The sequence below is a fragment of the Pristiophorus japonicus genome, chromosome 1 (assembly GCF_044704955.1).
Source record: "Pristiophorus japonicus isolate sPriJap1 chromosome 1, sPriJap1.hap1, whole genome shotgun sequence".
NCBI classification, from domain to species: Eukaryota; Metazoa; Chordata; class Chondrichthyes; family Pristiophoridae; genus Pristiophorus; species Pristiophorus japonicus.
This window is the reverse complement of record NC_091977.1, coordinates 523188158-523210230: the sequence shown is the minus strand read 5'-3', so window position 1 is coordinate 523210230 and position 22073 is coordinate 523188158. Positions and strand designations below refer to the sequence as shown.

The window sequence follows — 22073 nt, the reverse complement described above, 5'->3', positions numbered from 1 at the left end:
CCTTTATCCATGCCTTTGTTACCTCTAGACTTGGCTATTCCAATGCACCCCTGACTGGCCTCCCACATTTTACCCGACGTAAACTTGTGTTTATCCAAAACTTGACTGCCCGTGTTCTAACTTGCACCAAGTTCCGTTAACCTATCACCCCTGTGCTCGCTGACCAAGCTTTTGATCGTCTGCACTAATTTCCTTGTGGCTCGGTGTCATATTTTTTGTTTTATGACATTCCTGTTAAGCGCCTTTGGACGTTTTGCTATATTAAAGGTGCTGTCTAAATACAAGTTTGTGTTGTAAATCATGCACTTATGGTATGGTTACACTGAGAACTATAATAAGAAACTTTGAATAAAATATATATATATGGTTTCATAAGATTATAGTTCTCCATACGAAGCATCATTGGAATGATTTCAAACACTCATAGCAAAACAGCTCGCCCTTTCCCCTCATTGTTATGTCACTCTTTCTCCAAGTCTACATGCTTGTACCTCTCCCTGATTGTTTCACTCAATTGCCAACATAATACTGAAGCTTCATTTCAGTTTTACCAAGTTTCTTCAACCACAAGACTACACTACACAGTCTCCTTGGTGCAGAAAACTTTACCTAAAATTAGGAAATCAAGTCAAGTAATTTTTCCTTAGTAATTTTCTGCTTTCCATCATGGGTTCCTTGTACAAGAGGATTGGCTTGAAAACTGTCTTTAGAATGCTGTCAGTGCAGCTGTACAAGAGCAATATACGGTGAATTGCCCTCTATATTTTTGCTCGTATTGGGTTTTGACATGAATAAAGTTAGGAAATCTTGTGTGGGGCATTTGTATGTAGAAATCTGTGCTTTGTGGTCTAGCATGTCGGAGATGCTTTGTGCCACCGTGTAGTTACTTAACAGATTTAAAAAAAATGTAGCTATCTCTGGCATAGCGCTCAGTTCCCATATTACACTTTTATATCCTGTCATTCTTTTTCACATTTTGGTCCTTTGATGCAAAATAAAACTGCAGTGAATCAGAGCTGAAGAGGTAGGGAAGTACAAATCAAAAGTGACTGGAAACTACCATTGCTTTAATAAAACAATTTATTCTGAAAGATAGTCAGGGTAACCTACCAGTAAACAAAAAGAAAAGGTGAGACCATGGAAAATTACCTATTTCACAATAACCAGATTAAACTGGACTATAAAATGCACGATTTCCCAGGATACAGCATCAGCCCAATTTGAAAACTATTTGGTTGTTTTATTTTGACGATCTTTGAAGAAAAGCTAGGGGACAAATTTCAAAAGCCTTACTCAGGTGTTCGTTTTGTTTAAACAACAAGGATATTTGTGTCTGAAAGGCAGGAGCAGGTGGAGATAATTCAAACCTGATAGTGCTTATTAAACTAATGTGGCTGTTATCTTTCATCCAATCTATTTTTCAGTGGTAAAATCAAAATTGTGTCTTTGGGTAGAACAGTTTGTGTGTTTTTTGAAAATGATTGGAGTTTAAAATGGACAATGAATTTAAGTAGGTTTTCAACAAAACAGTTAAATAAAGCTATTGACTTAAGATTTTTTAGTTCAGAAAGTGTGTCCTACCGCACATTTTATAAACAATGTAAAAATTCCCGACTGCTTTTCCCAGTTGAAAGTAAAAATAAATTCCAGACCTATCTATATCTATATATAATATATATATATTTATATGTCCACTTTGGTAGGAACAATAGTATTTTTCAAATGGTGAGAGATTGGGAAATGTTGGTGTTCAGGGGGACCTGGGTGTTCTTGTACACAAATCACCTGAAAGTTAACATGCAGGTACAGCAAGCAATTAAGAAAGCAAATGGTATGTTGGCCTTTATTACAAGAGGATTTGAGTATAAGAGTAAATATGTCTTACTGCAATTATATAGGGCCCTGGTGAGACCACACCTGGAGTATTGTGTACAGTTTTGGTCTCCTTACGCAAGGAAGGATATACTTGCCACAGTGGGAGTGCAACAGAGGTTCAGCACTGATTCCTGGGGTGGGGTAAGGGGGGTGGCGGGTGGGGGGGGCGGGAGATTGTCTTCTGAGGAGAGATTGAATACATGGCCTATACTTTTTAAGAGTTTAGAAGAATGAGAGATGATCTCATTGAAAAAAACAATTCTTGCAGGGCTTGACAGGGTAAATGCAGAGAGGATGTTTCCCCTGACAGGGGAGTCTAGAACCAGGAGTCAGTCAGTCAGTCACAGAATAAGGTGTCGCCAATTTTAGGACTGAGATGAGGAGAACATTTTTCACTGAGGGTGGTTAATCTTTGGAATTCTCTACCCCAGCGGGCTGTGGAGGGTGTCTTTGAGTATATTCCAAACAGAGATCGATAGATTTTTGGATATTAAGGGAATCAAGGGATATGGGAATTGTGCAGGAAAGTGGAGTTTGGGTAGAAGATCAGCTATGATCTTATTGAATGGTGGAGCAGGCTCAAGTGGCCGAATGGCCTACTCCTATTTTTTGTTATATTATAAGGAGAACAGTATTTAGTTATCCTCTAAGAGGCCAATTACATAACATTTAATTCAGAATCGCTGGGGAAATTTCTTAAAAGCTGTTAAACCAGTCCTGATAGACCCCTTCCCCATCAGTGATGTTAGTGCTATTTCCTCTTTCCCAGTGTTCACAGACTCCAGGAATTAATCAGTGATTCAAAACCCACATTGTCAGACTTCAGTTTGTGCAGATTCCAGGTTTGCCCAGTAATGCCAAACTCTCCATTATCATCATAGGCAGTCCCTCGGAATTGAGGAAGGCTTGATTCCACTCCTAAAGTGAGTCCTTTGGTGGCTGAACAGTCCAATTCGAGAGCCACAGACCTTGTCACAAGTAGGACAGATTTGTCGCACGCTCCTTCCTTTGCCTGTGCCTGACCTCTGCAAGCTCGCAGATTCGAAGAGCTCAATGCCCTCCCGGATGCACTTTCTCCACCTAGGGCTGTCTTTGGCCAGGGACTCCCAGTTGTCAGTGGTGATGTCGCACTTTACCAGAGAGGCTTTGAGGGCGTCCTTGTAACGTTTCCACTGCCCACCTTTGGCTCGTTTGCCGTGAAGGAGCTCCGCATAGAGCAATTGCTTAGGGAGTCTCGTGTCTGGCATGCAAACTATGTGGCCTGCCCAGTGAAGTTGATCGAGTGTGGTCAATGCTTCAATGCTTCAATGCTGGGGATGTTAGCCTGGGCGAGGACACTGATGTTGATGCGCCTGTCCTCCCAGGGGATTTGCGGGATCTTGCGGAGACATCATTGGTGATATATCTCCAGTGACTTGAAGTGTCTTCTGTACATTGTCCATGTCTCTGATCCATACAGGAGGGCAGGTATTACTACAGCCCTATAGCCCATGAACTTGATGGTAGATTGGAGGGCCTGGTCTTCGAACACTCTTTTTTCTTCGTTCTGTAGTTTACTTCCACTCCAGCAAGGAGCTTGTTGACTGTGAGGTGGAGCATGGCAGCGAGGAAGATTGAGAAGAGGGTTGGATTGATGACGCAGCCCTGTTTGAACCCGTTCCGGACGTGGATTGGGTCTGTAATGGAACCGCTGGTAAGGATCACGGCATGCATGTCGTTGTGGAGCAGGCGAAGGAATTAATCCCACATTCCACATTGTCAGACCCCAGTTTGTGCAGATTCCAGGTTTGCCCAGTGATGCCAAACTCTACTACCTCATTGCTGCCAAACATCAGGAACTATAGGTTGAACCTTCCTTATGCGGAATCCTCGGGACCTGGCCTGTCTTGGATAAGGGATTTTTCCGGATGAGGGGTGGTCATGTTAAATTGGATGGTACAGGTACTGAGCAAGGGGATATCGGGGCTGTCTGGATTGAGGCTGGGGGCGCGGCAGAGAGATCATATGGGCGGGGGGGGGGGAGAAGAGAGAGGGGTGGATCGCGGGGTCAGGCCAGTGATTGGAGGAGTTGGCAACGAGGAAGGACTTCAAAGTGTTCATGTCGGAGTTATGCGCATCCTGGTGGCTAGGAATGCTTCTGGACAAGGGATGGTTCCAGTTAAGGGAATTCTGGCTAAGGGGGGTTCAATCTGTACCTCCAAACTGTTGCATCTTGCTGTGTTTTAAAGAATAAGCTTTAAAAATGACACTCTCAGGTAAAAGAATATAATATATGTATTAAAGCAGCGTGTCATTGCTTATGATAAATCACAGGATATATTTCGATAAGGTGCCACACAAAAGGTTACTGCAGAAGATAAACGTACGAGGAGTCAGAGGAACTGTATTAGCATGGATAGAGAATTGGTTGGCTAACAGAAAGCAGAGAGTTGGGATAAATGGATCCTTTTCGGGTTAGAAATTGGTGGTTAGTGATGTGCCACAGAGATCGGTGCTGGGACCACAACAGTTTACAATATACATAGATGACCTGGAAGAGGGGACAGAGTGTAGTGTAACAAAATTTGCAGATGACACAAAGATTAGTGGGAAAGCGGGTTGTGTAGAGGACACAGAGAGGCTGCAAAGAAATTTAGATAGGTTAAGCGAATGGGCTAAGGTTTGGCAGATGGAATACAATGTCGGAAAATGTGAGGTCATCCACCTTGGGGGGGGAAAAAAAAACAGTAAAAGGGAATATTATTTGAATGGGGAGAAATTACAACATGCTGCGGTGCAGAGGGACCTGGGGGTCATTGTGCATGAATCCCAAAAAGTTAGTTTGCAGCTGCAGCAGGTAATCAGGAAGGCGAATGGAATGTTGGCCTTCATTGCGAGAGGGATGGAGTACAAAAGCAGGGAGGTCCTGCTGCAACTGTACAGGGTATTGGTGAGGCCGCACCTGGAGTACTGCGTGCAGTTTTGGTCATCTTACTTAAGGAAGGATATACTAGCTTTGGAGGGGGTACAGAGACGCTTCACTAGGCTAATTCCGGAGATGAGGGGATTACCTTATGATGATAGATTGAGTAGACTGGGTCTTTATTCGTTGGAGTTCAGAAGGATGAGGGGTGATCTTATAGAAACATTTAAAATAATGAAAGGGATAGACAAGATAGAGGCAGAGAGGTTGTTTCCACTGGTCGGGGAGACTAGAACTAGGGGGCACAGCCTCAAAATATGGGGGAGACTATTTAAAACTGAGTTGAGAAGGAAATTCTTCTCCCAGAGGGTTGTGAATCTGGAATTCTCTGCCCAAGGAAGCAGTTGAGGCTAGCTCATTGAATGTATTCAAATCACAGATAGATAGATTTTTAACCAATAAGGGAATTAAGGGTTATGGGGAGCAGGTGGGTAAGTGGAGCTGAGTCCACGGCCAGATCAGCCATGATCTTGAGTGGCGGAGCAGGCTTGAGGGGCTAGATGGCCTACTCCTGTTCCTAATTCTTAGGTTCTTAAATATATGCTGTGATTCAACTGCCTGGTGCCTTTATGGATCTAGTTCTGTCTTTCACCCTCACCTGGCATCTTCTGGTTTTCCCACTTTTTGTTTTCTTTTACTTTCTTTGTCATCTTTTGCTTCTTTCTCTTAATTTTCTCATTTGGTTCTTTCCCTGTCCGCATGTCTCTTTCCTTGCCTTTATTTCCATGTTTCCATTCCACCTGGTTAGTTGCCATTTATATATGATGGCCAATGTGGGTGGGTTTCCTTTGTGGGCTGCAGCTAGAAGAAGAGACTCAAGACTCTGCCTTCAGTTGCCTAGGCTGAGTGCTCTGGAATTCCCTCCCTAAACCTCTCCGTTTCTCTGCACCCCTCAACTTTAAGATGCTGCTTAAAACTTACCTCTTTGACCAAGTTTTTGGTCACCTGTCCTAATAGCTTCTTATGTGGCTCGGTGTCAAATTTTGTCTGATAACGCTCCTGTGAAGCGCCTTGGAACATATTACAAGTTGTTGTATTTTCAGGCAGTTGGTGCAGGACACCAGTGGAGGAGAATTGCAGTCATAGCCACAGGCTGATGAATCGGGAGTGTCTTAGGTACTACAGAATGTACTCGGAGAATGCAGAAGGGATAAATTGTGTAATATGGCATAACACCTCTTATTATAAAACAATATGGGCTATAAATTGATCAAAGGCCACCACTGCCCTTTTACTGCCCAAATAGACCATGAGCAGATTTGAGGGCCTGATCTTCAAACACTCGTTTCCTCAAGCGATCCAAAGGCTGCGCTGGCGCACTGGAGACGGTGTTGAACCTCGTTGTCGATGTCTGCCCTTGCTGATAATAGGCTCCCGAGGTATGGAAAGTGGTTCACGTTGTCCTGGGCCGCGCTGTGGATCTTGATGACTGGTGGGGGGGGCGGGGGCGCAGTGCTGAGACGTGGACCATATACAGTAGACATCTCAAATCGCTGGGGAAATACCACCAACGATGTCTCCGCAAGATCCTGCAAATCCCCTGGGAGGACAGATGCACCAACGTTAGCGTCCTCGATCAGGCCAGCATCGATCTAACCACATTCGACCAGCTCCGGTGGGCGGGCCACATTGTTCGCATGCCTGACACAAGACTCCCAAAGCAAGTGCTCTACTTGGAACTCTTGCACAGCAAGCGAGCCCAAGGTGGGCAGAGGAAACATTTCAAGTTAGATGCAGGAAGAATATTCCCAATGTTGGGGAAGTCCAGAACCAGAGGTCACAGTCTAAGAATAAGGGGTAAGCCATTTAGGACCGAGATGCGGAGGAACTTCTTCACCCAGAGAGTGGTGAACCTGTGGAATTCTCTACCACAGAAAGTTGTTGAGGCCAATTCACTAAATATATTCAAAAAGGAGTTAGATGAGGTCCTTACTACTAGGGGGATCAAGGGGTATGGCGAGAAAGCAGGAATGGGGTACTGAAGTTGAATGTTCAGCCATGAACTCATTGAATGGCGGTGCAGGCTAGAAGGGCCGAATGGCCTACTCCTGCACCTATTTTCTATGTTTCTATGACACCCTCAAAGCCTCCTTGATAAAATGCAACTTTCCCACCAACACCTGGGAGTCCCTGGCTAAAGATCGCCCTAGGTGGAGGAGGTACATCCGGAAGGACGCTGAGCACCTAGAGTCTCGTCGTCAAGAGCATGCAGAAAACAAGCGCAGGCAGTGGAAGGAGCGTGCAGCAAACCAGTCCCAACCTTTCCTTCAATGACTCTCTGTCCCACCTGTGACAGAGACTGTGGTTCCCGTATTGGACTGTTCTGTCACCTAAGAACTCATTTTTAGAGTGGAAGCAAGTCTTCCTCAATTTCGAGGGACTGCCAATGACTGCCCAAAAAACTGCTGAGATTCTGCAATTAATACAAGCAGAAAATTGATCAAAAAATAGGGGGAAAAAACGCCCAATGGGATAAATGGGTTGCACGTGGATTCTCGGTGATAAACGTGATCCTGGTCAAATTAAGTCCGAGGCTAGAGTCGGGCCTGGGAGGGGGGGGGGGGAAACATGAAATATATTTTTTCAAAAAATAAAACATCGAAAAACATTCACAAGACCCTTTTCCACTGAATCGCTACAAAAGAACAAAAAAACCCCAAACATTCACTTACTTTTTTTGCAGGGTTTCATACCTACCATCCATCGAAAGGCTGCTCCGACTGAGTGTTTTTTTTTCAAGAAGTACAGATCACCGCTCCCACCAGTTTTCCCAGCATTGCACGCTGGTGGTCCGCTCCCCAGTGATATTTCGAAACCACCGGTGTAAGGCTTTGATGAAGTTCCCACCGATAAAACGGCACCCAAAACAAGGAAATAGTGCCGAGAAATGCGGCGGTAGGCAGATGAAATTCAAGCCCCATTTCTCTTGACTCAATGTCAGCAGCAGCAGCAGATCAGCTACATACGCATGTACAGGTTGAGCGTCTGAAATCTGAAGTTTTGAAATCCAGAATGTTCCAGAATCTGGAAGCAGGCCGATCTGTGGCGGGGTCGTCCGGAATCCAGAAAATGTTCCGAAATCCAGACTTTAAAAAAAACGATTACCGCTGTGAGGGGGGAACCCCACCCCCCCCAAAAAAATTCCAAAAAACACAAAGAATACTCACAAAACAGTCACAAAACCTTTACCTACTAAATCGCTGAAAAGGATTTAAAAAAAAAAAAATTTAACTTAACCTTTTTTGCAGGTCTTCAACGCAGATTTTTCCCCTGTCGCCGACCCCTCGCTACCAACCCCCGGATTTTGGACGCTCTTCTTGTATTTCCTGTTTGTCCTGTTCAGACATCAGACATCAGACACTTGGGGATTTTAAAGAAATCTGTCATTGCAATGTAATGATGAACTATTCAACAGGCAGAGCCACATTATCTGCAGTCTCTTTGTTGAGCCTTGTATGAAATTCACTTGTGTTTGTTCGACTTCAATTAGATTTTGTAGCTTTGAAAGCAGACACACACTTGTACTTTGGTAGCAAAATATTACATGGGTAGATTTTCCACTTTGAGTGCAATCGGGAAATTGTGGCAAACTGCGCTTAAAATTGTGCTGGTTAGATTTCAAGTTTCTACTAAAAATCATTTGCATAATCTTCCTTGAACCCTTACAGTTGAATTTTTTTTTTCCTTCTCGTTAAAAATATTCCTTAAACCTGATGTTTTATTAATACAGCTGAAAATGATTTATCACCAAAAAGAAGCATTTTTAATGAGGGTCCTCCACTTGTGAGTAACCTGATTTTAAAATCACTGAAAATGACTTTAAAAAAAAAAACTATACTGAACCACTTAACCGACTTTCGGATGAGATGTTAAAACGAGGCCCTGTCTGCTCTCTCAAGTGGATGTAAAAGATCCCATGGCACTATTTCAAAGAAGAACAGGGGAGTTATCCCCAGTGTCCTGGCTAATATTTATCCCTCAACAAACATAACAAAAAAAAAACAGATTATCTGGTCATGATCACATTGCTGTTTGTTGGAGCTTACTTGTGCGCAAATTGGCCGCCGCTTTTCCTACATTACAACAGTGACTACACTCAAATTATTTAATTAGCTATAAAGTGATTTGAGACGACCAGTGGTCGTGAAAAGCGCTATATAAATCCAAGACTTTTTAATAGTTTCATTGGTGTACACTACTCAGTTTCTTAGTAAATTAAATCATTTTTGATAATGGAAAAAGTTTTAAAATGTTTCTACTAATGCCTGAGAAAATGAGTGCAATTTGAAGAGCCTTCTCAAACCAGTGCAGTCGGAATCTTGCAATTTTCGTGTGGGCGGAGCCTGATTTAGGCAAATTGAATCTTGAAATAATGTAAGAGATCATGGAAAGTACGAACGCAAGTTGTTTTAGGTGTAACTTGCGTAGGCTTAAAGTTCCCCAATCTTTTGCGCTGGTTCAGCCGATTCTGCCCAGCTTGCGCTAATATACTTAGTGTAAACTAGAATTCTGGTGTTTAATGTGGTATAATGTTCCTGTCCTAAGACAGCACATCCTCTGACTTGCCATGAGCACCACCAAGAAGTATCTATTGCATTTCAGATGCTGCATTTTGTTAGATGCAAAGCAATCATTTAAACATAGACAGGAAGAGACAGAAAGATAATCACTTAATGATGGCTGCTTCTAACCTGGAATTCAAAATTGACCAGCAATTTTTAAACGTGCACAGACACACAACAATTACATTCTGTAAATTGTTTTTATTTAACAACAATGAGACTTGTTTGCTCAGAAGGACCAAACTAATTCAGCAGCAAAATACATTTTGTATTACACGGTATAACAGTGTCTGACTTAATGTGCGCAATGTCAGGGGCATCTGCTAGTATGCAGGATCTTCTAAACCCCACTGAATGTACTGCAGAGAAATAGATCAGCTCTTATTCTATAGCAAGCTCACTTGTTCTTCAGAATACCGATGCTCTCCTGAATGGCTTCCATCCTCACTCTGTAAACTTCAGCTCCTCCAAACCTCTGCTGTCCATCCACCTCTGCTTGCTGGCCTACACTGGCTCCCAGCCCATCGGCACCCTTACATTTATTGCGTTTCAATCCTTTCATGGCTTCACCCTATCCTATCTCTAACCTCCGCTGCCCTACAATCCTCTCCCCAAACTCACTCTCTCTCTGTGACTGGCCTCTTACGCATCTTCAACAGTTCGTGCAAAAGGGACAGATGCTCCTCCATGATATCAGTTTTCAGCAGTAGGTCGTCTACATACTGTAGCAAGCCGGTGGGGGGGGGGGGGAGCGGGGGATGTCTTTTAAAACTGCAGCCATTCTTTTGTGGAAGATCGTGGGGGCATTGTGGACCGTCTGATGCAGGCATGTCCAGTTGTAGCTCTGGTCCTCAAATGTGAATGAGAATTTGTACTGGTCCTCCCTTTTAACAGGGATACTCCAGAATCCATTGGCGATGTCGAGGGTCAGGAAGCACTTTGAACCAGCAGGAATTTGAGATAATATGGTGGGGGCTTCTCTTGCTCCCAGTGAGCAGGCTGGCGTTACAGAATTTAACTTTCTGTAATAGTCAGTTGCCAGCTGCTTTCAGGCTTTTTAACCGGTAATGTGAACTGGTCGTGAAAGTGCGTGTCCTAAACACCTAGAGATTTCATGGTTTCTTGGATGCAAGGGTGACGAGCGGAGGGGGCGGGTCCCTCAATAGACTCATCACCTGCCATTTTTCCACAATCGTGCTTGAATGTGGCGAACACCGATAGGTGTTCCTGAATTCGTTTTGCCACAGCTTCATTTTTGCTCCCCGGAGGGTTATACTTAGGTGGCTTTTTAATAGCAAAAACCAAGTGAGCATCTGAAATTTTTATCACTCTCGCATTATTTCTCAATCCCATCCAAACACAGTCCCGATTGTAATCTATTACCGCGCCATACTGATCCAACACATCAGTCCCTAAAGTTCCCCTTCCATCGGGGGTGGTCATCGGCAATGGGACCTTACAGGTGAGGCCTCTCAACTGAAGTTCAGAGGCATTCCCTGCATACTTGGTGGTTGTATCGCCATTAAACCCTTTAAGGGCCATACAACCCTTGTCCGCTGCTGCATGGAGTTCAGGGTATGGGGTATGGATGATGGTAACAGCTGAGCCAGTATTGATGAGCATAATCTGCTGCCAGCCCCCTTTTTAAGACAACAAGGACTACCATCACGTCAGAACCCCACTTCTGACTAATCTTTGGGGGTCAGACCTCTTCGTAGGGTGGATCCTTGGAGGGGTCCCTCCAATGGGTGTACATTGACGATTGGGTGCACCGGTAAATGTGTTTGCAGCCCCCCCCCAGTGGCAATTTGGGCTTTCATGAGAGTTATCAACGGGTCCAATTATTGGTCCATTCCAGAGGGCTTGGATTCATCTTCTTTAGAAGGGTAACTAACTGAGCAAAATGTTGTTCCATCCCAGAGGGTTTGGGTTTGTCCCTCGGGAGACCGTTTGGGCCTTAGTTTTCCCTCATCTACTTTCTCCCTGGATAAATGCCACGAGCTCCCCAAAGGATGCATGTTGGCACTTACAAGACTTCCGGGCACGATGCATCTGTTAAGTCCTTTATGGACATCTTTTCGTGTATTTTCTCATGGTAGGCTGCAGCTACGTCTTTGCTGGCTTTTTGTAAGCCACTGATCCCTTCATCCTGTGTTTTTTGAATTTAACTACTGGCAGGTCTCCCTTAAACAGTTCCAACTACCAAGACAACTGCCTCTAAAACGCAACTCTCCCGATCCATTTAACAGTTTATACTTTTAAACTTCGCAACGCAGGTTAGAATCTCAACTCTAGAGATTTCCAATTGTTTAAAAGAATGATCTAAAGACGTCTTGCCAGATCCCGTACGAGCCCCCAATTTAGTAAGATTTCAAAATTTCTCTGGTATTAAATTGACCACAAAGACCAATTCTTTTAAAACAGTTTGGAATAAGTTTATTAAACACGCGCACACACACACACACACATGCATGCACGTAGCCCATTGAACAAAACAGCAGTCTACTAGTATCCTATGGATACTTAATTACAACAGGTAAGGTATTGAGTTACAGATTTAAACAGACATATACTTCCCTCTGAGTTAAGCAAATCTCGCACTCTTCTTCCTTGCTTCTGGTTCTGTAGAGGGAGGCTTCCTGCTTCACCGCGTAGTCATCAAAAAAGAGAGAGAGCAGTTGGTAAAGCCCCAGGATTGCGTCTTAGTTTCAGGGCAATTCTTTATTGGCTTTCCTCACACATGTGGTGTATGTAGCACATAAATCACTGACTCCACACGGTCTGGTGTTGCTATAACTGCTGTGACAGTCCTTTATTGTGAAACTCCAGAGTGTGTCCCAGGTGTGGTGGGCAGCCTTTTATACTCTGTCTTGCAGGTACTTTCAGGTCTTCCACCACAGCGCCCTCTGTGGCGCACCATTGTACTTGTACATTTAATGTACCTGGACAATACATAACATCTCACTTCCCCCCTCCCCCCAGTTCCAAAAGCCATTGCCGGTGACCTCGGCCTTGTTCGTCCTGGTTGATTTGTGAGTGTGAGTCCATGACCATCCACTTCCCTCTTCTCCCCCTTGTGGAGGACCCGGTGCAAGCATGTGGTATTTGCAGTCCTTACATGGGTGATAAGGTACACAAGCATAACCTCCAACAGAAAGCAGGTATACATGGACTGTACATTTGTATGGTACATATAATATGTGGTACAGATGTTATGTCAAAAGGTTGCAGGCACACTGAACAGTTATTTAATCCCAGCTCCTCTGGGTGAGGTACGGTGGCGGTACACAGCCCCTTTTTGCCTGAGGTAATGGGCAGCGCTGAGACAGCGTATCGCAACTGGTGCGTTGCCTCTGTTCTCATGAAGTAGTCGCCTTAGCAGCCGCTGAACCATTGCATGAATCCCCTAAATCGAAAATCGCATTAGCACATTGGTAATGTTAGTCATGGATCCATATCCCTTTTACTTGAACCTCGTGGTATTAACTCTTTTCGTAATTCATATCCATTATTTTAAACAGTAACCATTCAGCATTAAAATATTAATTCTTATCATAAATCTGTCATCCTACATTCAGATAGCTCATTTAGACTCGCTCTAGCCTTACAAAAGTCTTTTTGTGGGGACCGCCAACGGTGTAAGGCCCTTTTAAGACTCCCGGGTGCATTTCCCTTTTAAGACGCCATCTTGTGGTTCCCACGAGGTTTCCCTTGGGCGCTGCCATTTTAGGTGCTCTGCTGGCCTTTGTCTGCAGAGCTCCGTTGCCACGAGGCTCACCACCATCTTGAGCTCGCTGGTGAAGAAAGAACAGAAGGGACAAGGAAGAAAGGAAGGGAAAAAAACGGCCCAGAGCAATTCACCTTGGCAGAAGTGGCTCCCTGGACTCGAACAGTCACAGTCCCTGTGAGATCCTCCGTACTTGCTGCCGCATCCTCCGCACTTGCCGCTCCTCCTGCGGCCGCCAAAGCCGCCTCCTGTGGCCGCCACCATCGCAGCCGCGACTGCCGCCCGACTTTTCCTCTGCGTGGGCTCCCCGGATCCGCCGGCCATCGATGGACCTCCTGCTCATCGCCCGCAGCGCCCCGTTGGCCTGCACCCCAGCAATTGGCCCGCACCTGCAAACTTGCTCTTCCAGGGTCTGCTCGTCTGTGGAGGCTGAGGCTGCAGGATTGCTTGAGGTCAGGAGTTCTGGGCTGCTGTCGCCTGTGTGTGGATTTAGGCTGCAGCTCCAGCTTGGTCGGTGCTGCTCTTTGGGAACCCGGGGGGACAGCGGTCTGTGGAGGAATGAAATCTTCCCAGCTCCCACGGACCTTTCCCATCCATCTTCTGCCGAGAAGCGTCGGCCCATCGCCTGCAATGACCCACAAAGGTAAACCGTACATCTCATCCCCGTGAGATACCTGCACATCCGCTCTGCCAAGAACAGGTATCAGTTCCTTGGTGTAGGTACGCAGCTTTGCCGTGACCGGGACCAGCTTGGGTCGTGCATCTGGGTTGACTCACAGTTTATCGAAAGTTCTCTGACTCATCAACGACGGACCCGATCCCGTGTCCACTGCCATACTCACTGGGACTCTCAATTTTTACTTCCATTATCACTGGGGGCAAATCGTTGGTACACGTATACAGTCCCAACACCTCCTCTTCTGCCTGCTCCTCGCTGAACAGTGGATCATCCACTATTTCCTCAGCCACATGGTGAGTCAGATTTCTTTTATATATACGCTGAAGGTGGCCTTTCGTGTAGCAGGTATTGCACGTATACTCCGCAAACCTGCACCGGTGAGCCCCATGGCTTCTTCCGCAGCGCCAGCATGGTGCTGCTTGATTGGCCCCCCTCAGCGGACTCTGAGTTCCAGGACCCCGAGGTCCGTGCACTCTGCCCCGGGCAGAGCCACGTTCTGCAGTTTTGTCCGTGGTGGGCGCTATCCTGAGGACAATGCCTGCCGGGTTCGAGACTGTGTGGATCATTTGCTTGGTGCTGCAAGTCGAGGTCATATATGCCCGGCTGATGGTGATGGCTTTTGTCAGGGTGACTGTGGGTTCCGTGGCTAGCAGCTTGTGAAGGAGGCCCTCATGGCCAATCCCCATAACAAAAACGTCCCACAACGCCTCGTCGAGGTGTGCGCCAAAATCACACAGCGCTGCGAGTCTCCTGAGGTCAGCAGCATATTTGGTGACATCCTGGCCCTCAGGTCTGCAGTGATGGTAGAATTTGTATCTGGCCGTGAGGATGCTCTCCTTTGGTTTCAACTGGTCACGAATGAGTGTGACCAGCTCCTCATATGATTTGTCCCTGGCGCTCGCAGGTGCCAGCAAATCCCTGACGAGACAGTAAACCTCATCGCCACAACTGGAAAGCAATATCGACTTGCGCTTCTCTCTCAGTGCATCCGTGTGCCCCGTCAGGTCGTTTGCTGTGAAGTAGTACTCGAGCCTTTCCATAAAGGCCTCCCAATCATTGCCCACGGTAAAATCCTTTAGCGAGCCCAGAGTAGCCATGGTTGCGTGGAGTTCGTCCGCGTCCTCGTTGCCAATGTGGTGTATGTAGCACACAAATCACTGACTCCACACGGTCTGGTGTTGATATAACTGCTGTGAACTTCGTCCTTTTTTGTGAAACTCCAGAGTGCCTCTCAGGTGTGGTGGGCAGCCTTTTATACTCTGTCTTACAGGTACATTCAGGTCTCCCACCACAGCGTCCTCTGTGGCGCACCATTGTACTTATACATTTAATGTACCTGGACAATACATAACACATGTGACTGCAGTAACCGCTGCAATTCCTTGATTAGGTTAATCATTTTCCTATTAACACCTTTCAATGGTTCTGCTAGTTTGGTGAGTTTCGATCGTTTTGCCTTCCCTGAAAGTCATATTCCTTTTGCTCCTTAAACACCGCCCATTTTGTGCTCTTGAGTTCAAACCGCAGCCTGTCTTTACACAGCATATCGGGGAATGTGGATGACTGATTCTCAACTTATCATAACAATCTTGCTTGCCAACTCACCTGCCTCCTGAGACTTGAATCGCTCTTGTATTGGCCCGCATTCTACTCTGGAATTCTCTGGAGGGTACGTCAAAGCACCAGTCACTGCCTAAAGTACCCATCCTTCTCTCTTTGACCTTCCCGCCCAGCTGGTCCACAGGGACTAACCTTAAGCTTCCTTTCTATCTTCAGCTACCCACCACAGCACTCTTGCCAATGGGTCAAAAATCACTGCTCTGCTGGGCATTTTCCACCAGAATGTCAGTTCATTCATGGGCAAAGCCCTCACCATCCATGACGGATGATTGTATTTACATCTTGGCTTGGGGTGGTGACGTTTTCCTGCTTCATTGTACTTTTGACCACTTGCCCAGCCAATCTCTCTCATGCCCTCCCCTATTGAGGTTATCTCACCTTGTACGAGGTGTGGTGCAGATCTGCGTTCCAAATATTCTGTGCCCCCCCCCCCAATGACTGAACACTCTCCTAAGAAATGTCCTTTAAATTCAGTCCGAGTGTTGAGGGGTGAGCTATGTGTCTACCTTTTTCTGAGCTTTGAAGAATGCTTGGTCACCTGAACTTCCTCATCTCTCTTCTGTGTACTTCCCAGCTCTTCCTGGAAGGTGAGACTCATAAAATCATTTGGTACCCTGCTTGCCACCACCCATCTCTGTCCTGCCTGCCTTCAAGGTGCTTAAAGCCAAAGCAGCACTCTTTCTGTCTGGAATTGCCATAGCCCCTGTTTTTCTTCAGGTGTGGGGAGCCCTGAACCTCCAGTAACTTCATGGAAACTGGTTATTAACAGAGCCCTGCATGTATCATTGTTGGTACCATTACTCTTCGATCTATAAATGATGTGGATGAAAACATTGGGGATACTCTTCGTGGCTGACGCACACATCTGCGCTTGTATCAGAACCCTTGAGAAGAAAAAAAAAGATTGCAATCTGATGTAGATGTGTTGGGGAATAGACTTGCATCTGACAGTTGACATTTAATGCTTGTGGTTAGAGCTAATGTCAAGCATGTGAAAACCATGCTGGGTTCTGAATTAAAGTCTGGTTAAAGGGAAAGAGGCATCATTTGCTAGGAGTGTGCCTGTATTGTCCAATATCTAATTATACAAAAGTGTAAATTGGGGATGTAACAATAGATCCCACTTGTGATCTGAATTTGATAAATGTTTTTTTGTACATGCCCTCGTGCACCTCCAATCTTTCTGAAGGTGGACTGAAATACTTGCTGAGATGAGGGCAGAAATGAATCGATAAACTGGTTCATTTCACAGACTGCAAGTGAATGTATTCAGCTAACTGTTTCTGAACAGTCAAAGTCTCTCACCCATGGCCAGGGGCTAATTATTTCCAAGCAGCCTCTAATTGACTGCATAATATGCCTATTTAGACCACCTGAGCAGTGGCACTAAAGGGAGAGACCAGGTTAAACACAGTTTGATCCTGCCAGCTCGACATCACACCAATGCTGTAGACCCCAGATTATCTTTGAACAATGCCATAGGAGATCGCAAGTGCTGGCTGGGCTATCCTGACCATGGGGTGGTTACAGACTCGGATAAAATATATTTGTTAGTAATTCACTTGTTAGTAAGTACAGCTGTGCTGATATCAGAACCCTTGAGGAGCATGCCTGACACAAGACTCCCAAAGCAAGTGCTCTCTTGGAATTCCTACACGGTAGGCGAGCCCAAGGAAAGGTTTCAAGGACACGCTCAAAGCCTCCTTGATAAAGTGCAACATCCCCACTGACACCTGGGAATCCCTGGCCAAAGACCGCCCTAAGTGGAGAAAGTGCATCCGGGAGGGCGCTGAGCACCTCTAGTCTCATCGCCAAGAGCATGCAGAAACCAGGCGCAGGCAGTGGAAGGAGAGTGCAGCAAACCAGTCCCACCCACCCTTTCCTTCAACGACTGTTCCACCTGTGACAGAGACTGTAATTCCCGTATTGGACTGTTCAGTCACCTAAGAACTCATTTTTAAAGTGGAAGCAAACCTTCCTCGATTTTGAGGGACTGTCTATAATGATGATGAGTAAGTACAGATATATCTTCCATCTCGAGGGATGAAATTTGCTAACACAAATGCAAAAGCTAGGTTGTTTATTGATTTTGAAACCACATTCATGTAGAACAATAAGTCATTTAATTGCGCTAATTATTGAGCAGGACATCAGCTGACTGCAGACACTTGGGAGAACGGTCTGTGGATTAAGGCTTCACCTAACATCCAACAACCTTTACTGTGGTATTATGGTAATTTAATTTGCTTTTTATTCATCTAATTTATTTAGAAATCTGCTTATTCCTTACAGTAAGTAGATTGAATAACTAGTTTGTACTTGAAGTATGGCTAATGTAATTGAATATTTACAAGTTTGCCCAGTCAGAACTTGCTTTTAATTTTCTGGGAGAAAAACATTCATTTTGGTGTCCTGATATATTAATCTAAATTTACTTTATATAGAATACCTGGAGAATAGTTTTGAGGTAGTAAATCATTTAAAGCCTTACTTTTGGGGTCTGTGAGATTTCCTGCAAATATCAACAAAGGCTCCTGTCCTAACTTCAGAAAGGCAGTGCCAGGTAGCCAAAGGAAAATATTGCTATATTTGCAGAAAATGTTTTTCATTACTTATTTTTGTTAATGTATATATTGATTTCTCTCTGCTTCTCTACCAATCAACTTGGTGTGGTCCCAATTTGGTAAAACTATGATGTAAGCTTAATTTTTGAAATATCTGTAGTACCTAATAATGTAGTTCTAAATAGGGCTGTCTGTAATTAAAAACAATTAATTGTGATTAATCTAGTGATTAAATTGTTAATCGTTTTTATTTTAATAGCATATTTAATTGATACAATGATTGCATCCATCTCTTTCAAGTTTGTTTTATTACTGATATTATTATGATCATTCAATAAACAACCCAGCATAAAAACCCTGTTTTCCTATTTCTGGATTCATACAAATTTAATATACTTCTAATATAGCCAAGTGTATTATACTGACATGATGGTGGGTGAGGCCCATATGTGCTCACGAGTCACAGCCATTTGATTATGTGGCTATGATTGTGCTGAAGATCAGCATATGGACTGAAGAACTCTGCTCTGAAGCATTCTTGAGACCTCCGGACACAGCAACAAGTTGAAATGTTGTATGCGCACTTGGTTAATGTTAGGCAGGGAGCATTAATGCACAGGGGCCTATGGGGCCCACAGATAAATACGACACCACCGCAGGGAAAGAAGCAGGAGACTCTACCTAGAACTCCACTCCAATCCTTCATCCTCCCTGCTCTCTTACCATCTTTCCAGTAGCAGCAGCAGCCCCAGTGTGGGGACAAGATAGTTATTTTTTAAAAGATGCTTTTAGCGAGCGATTAGAGTTGGGAGGAGGGAAGCTCGGAGTTCCACACTCGGCCCACCCGCCAAAGCCTCTCCTGGCATTTTCTCCCATCAGTCATCATTAACATCATCTTGGTGGGGGTGAGAGAAGCAAAGCTAAATTAGCCGGATATCATCTTTACTGACAATACATGTGACATTGTAAAGAAGCTTTCTGAAAATTGATGCAAAGAAGCTGGCCGCCCATGGATTGGAAACATGAAGGGTTGGCGGGTACTGCCGGACTGGCAACAATGGACTTTGTTTTATTAGATTGGGAGGGCGGCGGAGTGCCGCGTTTAAACTTCATAAATTAACTGTGATTAATTGACGGCCTTAGTTCTAAACTAAAATTACTGGACCAATATTTAGTTGCTTGCTAAAATATTAGGCGAATATCAGAAGTCACAGTATATCTATGTTTATACTTAATTTGTTTTGTTTGGAGTGAGTGACATTCGCGTGTGGCTGTACCCCTTTTACATTTGGCGCTAGGTGCCGGCGTCTGCAACTGTGCAAAACTCCGCTGTGTAACATGGAGGCCCAGAGCGCAAACAAGCAGCATAAAACAGTCGCAATAACTTTTCCAGGAAAGGAGACCTTAAACCAATGGGAGATTCACAGACCTACATTCCTGCTGTGGGTCTCGCTGTTTCATAGAATCATCGAAATTTATAGCACGGAAGGAAGCCATTTCGATCCATCGTGTCCCTGCCTACCGACAAAGAGCTAACCGCTTTCCAACAAGCTTTAGAGGTTATGGCACTTCAGGTGCATATCCAAATACTTTTTAAATGTGATGAGGATTTCTGCCTCGACCACCCTTTCAGGCAGAGTTCCAGACCCCCACAACACTCTGGCTGAAAAAATTCCCCCTCAAATTCTAACTAAAGAGGCATGGTTGCAAGGTGACCAAGACTGGGAACTGAATATTCAGGGGTATTTGACAATTCGGTAGGATAGACAGAAAGGAAAAAGAGGTGGGGGTAGCTTTGTTAATAAAGAATGAGATCAGTGCAGTAGTGAGAAATAATAATGGCTCAGAAGATCAAGATGTAGAATCAGTTTGGGTGGAGATAAGAAATAAGAGGAAGAAGTCACTGGTGGGCGAAGTCTATAGGCCCTCTAACAGTAGGTATACTGTTGGACGAAGTATAAATAAAGAAATAATGGAGGCTTGTAAGAAAGGTACGGCAATAATCATGGGCGATTTTAATCTTCACAAATCAAATTGGCCAAGGTAGCCTTGAGGAAGGGTTCATTGAGTATCCGAGATGGTTTCTGTTTTATATGTAAACCTGCAATTACCATGTCTAACCACCAGAGGGCTTATCCCCTGGAGTCCCAAGGGATCCCACAATCCCTGAGGAGCACCTGTATATAAGGAGGACTCATAGACTAGAGAGGAACTCTTGAGACCTGTAATAAAGAAATACGGTCACACTTACTTTGAGCTTGCAGTATCTAGTCTGTCTCTTTATCAAAGACACAACAGTTTCCTTGAACATCATCATCATAGGCAGTCCCTCGGAATCGAGGAAGACTTGCTTCCACTCTTAGCATGAGTTCTTAGGTGGCTGTACAGTCCAATATGAGAACCACAGTCTCTGTCACTGGTGGGACAGACAGTGGTTGAGGGAAAGGGTGGGCAGGGAGCCTGGTTTGCTGCACGCTCCTTCCGCTGCCTGCGCTTGATTTCTGCATGCTCTCGGCAACGATACTCAAGGAGCTCAGCACCCTCCCGAATGCATAATACATTGTGGAACCAACCAGGGAGCAGGCTATCTTGGATCGAGTACTGTGTAATGAGACAGGATTAATAAATGATCTTGTAACAAAAGGATCCTCTCGGAAAGAGTGACCAAAGCATGGTTCAATTTCAAATTCAGTTGGAGGGTGAGAAAGTTGGATCTCAAACCAGTATCCCGATCTTAAATAAAGGTGATTACAAAGATATAGAAACATAGAAACTAGGTGCAGGAGTAGGCCATTTGGCCCTTCTAGCCTGCACCGCCATTCAATGAGTTCATGGCTGAACATTCAACTTCAGTACCCCATTCCTGCTTTCTCGCCATACCCCTTGATCCCCCTAAGGACCTCATCTAACTCCTTTTTGAATATATTTAGTGAATTGGCCTCAACAACTTTCTGTGGTAGAGAATTCCACAGGTTCACCACTCTCTGGGTGAAGAAGTTCCTCCGCATCTCGGTCCTAAATGGCTTACCCCTTATCCTTAGACTGTGACCTCTGGTTCTGGACTTCCCCAACATTGGGAACATTCTTCCTGCATCTAACCTGTCTAACCCCGTCAGAATTTTAAATGTTTCTATGAGGTCCCCTCTCATTCTTCTGAACTCCAGTGAATACAAGCCCAGTTGATCTAGTCTTTCTTGATAGGTCAGTCCCGCCATCCCGGGAATCAGTCTGGTGAACCTTCGCTGCACTCCCTCAATAGCAAGAATGTCCTTCCTCAGGTTAGGAGACCAAAACTGTACACAATACTCCAGGTGTGGCCTCACCAATGCCCTGTACAACTGTAGCAACACCTCCCTGCCCCTGTACTGAAATCCCCTTGCTATGAAGGCCAACATGCCATTTGCTTTCTTAACCGCCTGCTGCACCTGCATGCCAACCTTCAATGACTGATGTACCATGACACCCAGGTCTCGTTGCACCTCCCCTTTTCCTAATCTGTCACCATTCAGATAATAGTCTGTCTCTCTGTTTTTACCACCAAAGTGGATAACCTCACATTTATCCACATTATACTTCATCTGCCATGCATTTGCCCACTCACCTAACCTATCCAAGTCGCTCTGCAGCCTCACAGCATCCTCCTCGCAGCTCACACTGCCACCCAACTTAGTGTCATCCGCAAATTTGGAGATACTACATTTAATCCCCTCATCTAAATCATTAATGTACAGTGTAAACAGCTGGGGCCCCAGCACAGAACCTTGCGGTACCCCACTAGTCACTGCCTGCCATTCTGCAGATTTGGCTAAAGTGGACTGGGAAAATAGATGAAAGTTTAAGACGGTTGATAAACTGTAAGATGGCAGACATTTAAGGAGATATTTCATAACTCTCAACCAAAATATATTCCAGTGAGAAGGAAAGACTTTAAGAGAAGGGGCAACCATCTGTGGTTAACTAAGGAAGTAAAGTATGGTATCAAATTGAAATAAATGGCATACAAAGTTGCCAAAATTAGTGGGAGGCCAGAGGATTGGAATTTTTTTTAAAAAGTCAGCGAAGGACGACTAAAAAAATTAGAGAG

At 44.9% G+C, this 22073-nt stretch overlaps 1 protein-coding gene across 3 annotated transcripts in view; it reads left to right on the top strand.

The window, feature by feature from the left end:
* The window catches only part of ldlrad4a (low density lipoprotein receptor class A domain containing 4a), a 440909-nt gene that overhangs the window by 6555 nt on the left and 412281 nt on the right, over positions 1–22073 (top strand). The window contains exon 1 of one of the 3 annotated variants that reach the window (XM_070896491.1): positions 3542–3568. The exons of the other annotated variants lie outside the window; for them this stretch is intronic. The gene's annotated coding sequence lies outside the window, so the exon portion shown is untranslated. Of the gene's footprint in view, positions 1–3541; positions 3569–22073 lie in introns of those variants that run through there. 3 annotated transcript variants of the gene reach the window in all.